Source organism: Hakea prostrata, chromosome 9 (genome assembly GCF_041222555.1).
Source record: "Hakea prostrata isolate BN-2017 chromosome 9, UWA_Hpros_2, whole genome shotgun sequence".
In the NCBI taxonomy this organism is placed as follows: Eukaryota; Viridiplantae; Streptophyta; class Magnoliopsida; order Proteales; family Proteaceae; genus Hakea; species Hakea prostrata.
Window position 1 is genome coordinate 13,069,967 of NC_142608.1, and position 6,112 is coordinate 13,076,078.

The window sequence follows — 6,112 nt, forward strand, 5'->3', positions numbered from 1 at the left end:
TTTGTTTGAACCTCACCTCCTCTCCTTTTTCTCTTCTTTTCTCTTTCGGCTCTTTCTTTCTTCTTCTGTTCTGGGTTTTTTATATGGGAGCAGTTCTTGCTTTTTTTAAAGTCTAGATATGTGATGGTGGAAGAAGCCACATATCTTGATATGCAATTGCTAAAGTCTCTTGAAATGCTTGAGCTCAAGAACATTGCCATGATCTACAAAAACCCATAAAAGAGCAATCATTAAATCTATCCATTATTCTCTGTCTTTGCTTGTCATCCAAGGGAGAGGGAATTCTTCTCTCAAGACTTCCAATTCATTCACTAGATTTGTCTATTCCATTGCCCCTTCGACGAGTCTACTTGATTTACTTGACTACGATCCATGTCCACGTTTTCAAACGAATAAGAAAGGGTAGTAAATAATTAATTAGATCTATAACATTTGATTAGTTACTTACCTCAAGCATTATATAATATCACTCTCTATGCTCCCAACACTGGCAATGTTCTCTATCTTTGTGACTCTTGTCCTCTGATTCTTCGAAGTGAAGCGTGACTCTCTGAGATAAGTTTAGGGTTTAAACTTTAAAAGGGTTAATATCTAAAAACGGTATATGGTACGGTAAATGGTAACCGTATCGGTAAAGCGGTCCGGTACGTATTTACCGCGGTATGACACTTTTTTACGTAACGCTCTCCTCAATTACCAAATTCGTACGTAAAACCGTCAATTTAAACGATCGATCGTAGGTTTAAACTTGATCTCGGTTTAACGGTTTTTTAACCAAATTGACACCCTTAGGGTTGAGGAAAGATCTAGGGTTTTATTGGCGGTTTTATAAAACAGTCGGTAATTATTAAAACATCAGTGACGTTTGTTCGATTACCGCCGCTAAATATCAAATATCAGTGGCCTTTTCTATATTTTTTAAATATATTAATATTTAGTGGCGTTTATATATTACCGCCACTGAAGATAAATATTGCAGCGGTTCATAACCCTAGACTTTTACCGCCCTTTTACCTCAATACTCCCCAATCCCGTCATTTTTCACTATTTTCTTCGATTTACATTTTCAGCTTCTCAAATCTCAACTCAGTTTTTTTTTATTTCAGACGACAGCTTCAGAACTCAGAGAATCGATAGGACTTTCGGTGAGAAATCCACTCGAAATTTTGGATCAGCTTCGGCACTCCAAGCTTACGGTGACCATACCCGGGTTCTTCCTGGACAAAGTTCTTTCGGAGAAGCCAGCGGGGTGAAAGGGATCGAAAAGTCGATTGATTTATTAGTGACCACTTACAGAGTTGAAGTAAATGGTTTGTGTTTGAGAAGTTATCCCAGCTTTTGTTCAAAAAGAGTTGTACGTGGCTAACTAGATCTGCAATCGAAGCAAGAAATACTCGTGTTTGGACTTTGAAGGAGACGTCTTGATGGTTGGAACTTCTAAGCCCTCAACTCTTCGACTTATCAAGTGCACCGTGGAGCTATCTTATCTCTTTTTCTCTCTTTTCTACTCTCTTCATTTCTTTTCTCGATTGCTCTCTCATTTTTTCTTTTCTCTCTCCCTCTCTTTTTCATCAGGTATTGATCGTTCTCTTTTTCTCTTTCTCTTATGTCGTTTATTGATTTTTGTTTATCTCTGAATAATTGAAACAAACCATGTATATGCTGAAAAGGTTTCCATATCTTTGAGTATGTATAGATAATTACAGAACCAGATTGTTAATTAAGGTGTTCCATCTTGTTTGTTATTAAGGTTTGTTAATTTAATTTTGGGTTCTAGTTATAAGAATTCACATGGTGACACGTGAGCAGATACCGAAGATTTGGGGGTGTGTGTATGTCATTTAGTAGGTGATGAACACGCATGGTTGGTTCTTTTGTTCATTCAGCACTCAAGCTAGGAGAGGGGGATTAGGGAAGTAAGTGTCTATTAGTGACATGATATTTCATTAAAGGGTTGTTAATTTGAAAGTTGGAATATTCTAAACCTTATCCGTTGATGAAAAAATATGTTTATTGGGTTGTTGTTGTTTAACAATTTTTATTTCTAGTTTAGCTCATATGATGCATTTAACAAAGAGAAGCAATTAAAGGGTCATCTCTGTGATGGATTTCAGAAAAGTTTTAGAAATTCAAATTCAGATTTGGAACTGTAACAAAAAGAACAGGGGCGTGTTATCTTTTTCAAATTCAAATAGGCATAATTGGCTGGGGTCGCATTATATGATACGTTGCGAAGGGCAGGCGTGTTTCTATTTAATCTCCTTTCTTTCCCTTTCTTTTTTTTAAATGTCTTAGCTGAAGCTTTGTTTTGTGAAAGAATATACTAATAGCTCTTTTCTTCTTCTTATCTTTGGTCTTTCACTGATTTTCAATTCATTGCTTCTACTTGAGCGTTTCCGTGGGTAGTAACACTTCTATTTCCATCTTCCTGTCTTTCTTTCTGTTATCTTTCTCTGGGATTAAATACTTACTACTTTCTTGTTTATCCACTCGAGCTATCTAAGAAACTTAAATTCCTTGTCAGCGGTGTTGTGGAACTAGCACAAATTAAATCAAGCTGTGTTGTGCCATCTTCATTTTTGTATGACATCGGGTTTATTTGACACAAATTCAAGATCATTTCTTTATTTCATCAAATCTGTTCATCTTTTACGTGAAACTTTATGTAGCTTTAATCTACTAATCCTGGTCCATCATGCCTTCTTAGGCTTTTCATCTTCTACTTTTTCTTTTTCTTCCATGAACTCTCTTAGCTTTTTTTTGTTTTTGGTTTTGTTTGATGAATGCTTAAACCCTTGGTATATCCCTCTAATTCTTTTCATTGTCTCTAGCATTGGAGCATATTTTCTGCAGCCATTATGTTTGCCCCTCGTTGTTTTTAGTCTCTTTTTGTTACAACAGCTCATTGTTATATTAATTCCATCTGATGGTCGGTTCTATCATGAGCCCTTTACTCTATAGTCTAGTATTTGAGGTGTTGTTAATTCCACCTCGTGTTCTTATGCATCCACTTTGATCTCCACTTCCCCGTTTTTTTTTTATTTATTTATATAACCCGTGATTGTGTCTCTCTCTCTTTCCTTCTCTCTATTAGCCTTTCCACTTACCCCATTTACATTTTATTGCGGTTCTGCTTTTTTGGTTTTATGCTTTTTTATTTTTTTCTTTAATATTTCTTCCATTCTTCTATCTTTGTTGAACATTCTATTTTTTTTTCATTTATCCTCTTAGGTCTATCTTTTGCTTTCCTTTTATGGGGTGGGGGTTTTTAAAAAAGTTTTGGTTCTCAATTTTGCCTCGTGTACTTATATTTCTTTCTTTTTTTTTTTTTTGTGGGTAGGGAGGGGGGGGGGGGTTGGGTCTTCAGGATCCTAACTGGTAGCTTCTTATGCAACCTATTGGTTCCCAGCCATGGCTTTCTACAGCTTACTCATACTTTTCTCAATGACAACTAGTTTCTTGCAGCTCATCAGGGTCATGTCTTTATTGTCTAGCATGAATAAAAAATTATAATGGTATGCCATGCAAGTCATTTGCAATTTATTTTCTATCAATACTCTAATAGCTTTTGTTCTTGTGACTTCTAGGCACTCTACTGATCGTGAAGTTGCACTTACGATACTCATGGCCTACCTTTCCTATATGTTGGCTGAGGTAAAATATTCTCTCTTATGTTGTGTGAGCCTTATTGAATGCTTCTGCTCTGGATTATTTTCCAAAAATTCAGTACCTACACAGCCCTATTGCAAATTTTTATTGCAGCTGTTCTACTTGAGTTGTATTCTTACTGTATTCTTCTGTGGGATTGTCATGTCCCACTATACCTGGCATAATGTGACAGAGAGTTCAAGAGTCACCACAAAGTATGTTGAATGTACCTGTAATTTTGTTTTGCCTTACTGATGATTTAAACTAGTTATTCTTACATATGGGCTGTCTTTACTATTTTTGCAGGCATGCTTTTGCAATATTGTCATTTATTGCTGAGATATTTATCTTTTTTTATGTTGGTATGGATGCATTGGACATTGAGAAGTGGAGGTTTGTGAGCAATAGGTAGGTTTATGTATGTACCCTTATGTCATTGAGCTACATGTAAATAAGATCTAGTAATCATTTTGACTTCATGTTTTTCACTTTTTCTTGTTGTTGAATACCTCTTAATTCTCTTTCTCTGTACTTCTTTTATATTTTTGAATGTCAGCCATTGAATTTCAACTTACAGCCTTACAGGACTACTCAGTTCATAAGTTGCAAATAGAACTGCTTTTATTTATAACTTTAGATTTTTATTTACTTATATTAAATCCTGTAACTTGAATACCTCTTATTGATGGTAGCTTAGTGGGAGGGAGCGGAAGGGGCTATGGTGCTTAGTGCTTGTTTAAATTCATCAATTAATACTCTTATTCTTTTTCTTATTTTTTCTTTTTTTATTATCTTCTTTTTTTTCTCAACTTCTTATCTTCTTTCTTTTTAAGAACTTCCTCTATTTTTCTTTACTTTTTTTTGTGCTTTCCTTTTTGTTCTTTTTTTTTCTTTTCTTCTTTGTGTGGATGCTTCTCTCATCCATGTTGTTTCATCTCCTTCACTTTCTTCCTCTTGCTGTTTTTTTTTTTTTTCGTTTGGATGCCAGCCTGCCTTTTTTTTGTTATGTTGACAGGCTTGTCCTCCGTCATGTGCTGCTTGATATATGAGTCTGGATATGAGATTCCTGATCACGTTAAACACAGTTTCTGGCAGTTCTAGGTCTAAGTACTGACTTATAGGATAAATTCTTCTTTTCTATTCCATTGTAGGGTGTCTCTTGTTATGACAACTAGGAGCCTCACGTGGTGGAGATTTGCTGATTCATTGCTCAAGTGGATGATTAGGAGATTCAAGCAAACCTATGGCAGACTTTCTTTCACACCTTGTATAATGAACCACCTGAACTAGAAAGCACTTGGAGCCTAAATTGTTCAGGTTCATGAGTGTATCAAACCAGACTACTTTGGTTGAGTTCTCCAATTCCTGGGACAGTATAGCACAATTAGTCGCTTTGTTTTCTACTCCTAGTTCAAGTAGAAATGTTCAGCTGTGTTACAACTTTGATTAATAATGTCTTGAGTTGCCTTAATTGGCTTGAGGAATGTGCAAGAGACCCTTGCGACTGAGATAGGTTTTCTACTTCTTCTTCCTCTGTTTTCTGCCATCTACATACCACTTTGTAACCAGTTTTCTTCCATTTCACAGGTTGGATCAGATTAGAGTTTAGTTTTAGTTTTATGGTTTCTCTTCCTTCTCCACAATTTTTGTGCTTAGTGTTTGATGTTTTGAGGTGATGTGACTTTACCTAAAAAAAAGAAGAAGAGGTGAGGTGACAAAACTTACAATTAAGGCCTTTTACGTGTTCTAAGGTGAACCTAGCTCGATGCAATAATATGTTCCATTGCAGTAGTTTGAAATCAATACCCAAAGAAATATATAGCTTACAATATTGGAAATCAAATCAAGCTCATTGTTAATCTATGAATGAGTGACTCTTGATTTTTTTTCATTTTAGGTTCACACTAAGATAATGAGCAAAAAGAATAGACATCTCAAAATTATGCCAGTTTGACAATCATTCTCTTATATGTTAGAACCATTAATTTGTTCTAGGAAATAATGAACATACACTTAGTTGTATTATTCGATATTTTATAATATAAATTATTGAACAAAAGAAGAAGAATTTTTAGAGAAAGAAAAAAGATTAAAGTTTTAACACGTTGGATCAGATTAGAGTTTAGTTTCAGTTTTATGGTTCTGTCTTATGATCTGTTTCCTTCCTGACTCCAGCATATAGTCTGTATATTGAATCAAGACTTCATCTGAATTCACTCAAACTTTGGGAAACAAACCCTGGCCTTGGGCCTTCACTCACCAGCATTCTGGAGCTGTTTGTTTTTGTTTATATGCTACTTAAAAATCTCTCTCAGTGAGTTGAGTTCTTAGATTTAAGCTTTGTCTTACTACTCCCTATACTGAACTATTGATTGAATTCTACTTGGGGCTTTTGTTGGTTCAATTGAGACTAGTACTACTTTCTGATTTGGGTTTGCCATAGAACTCAATCTGAAGAGAAGAG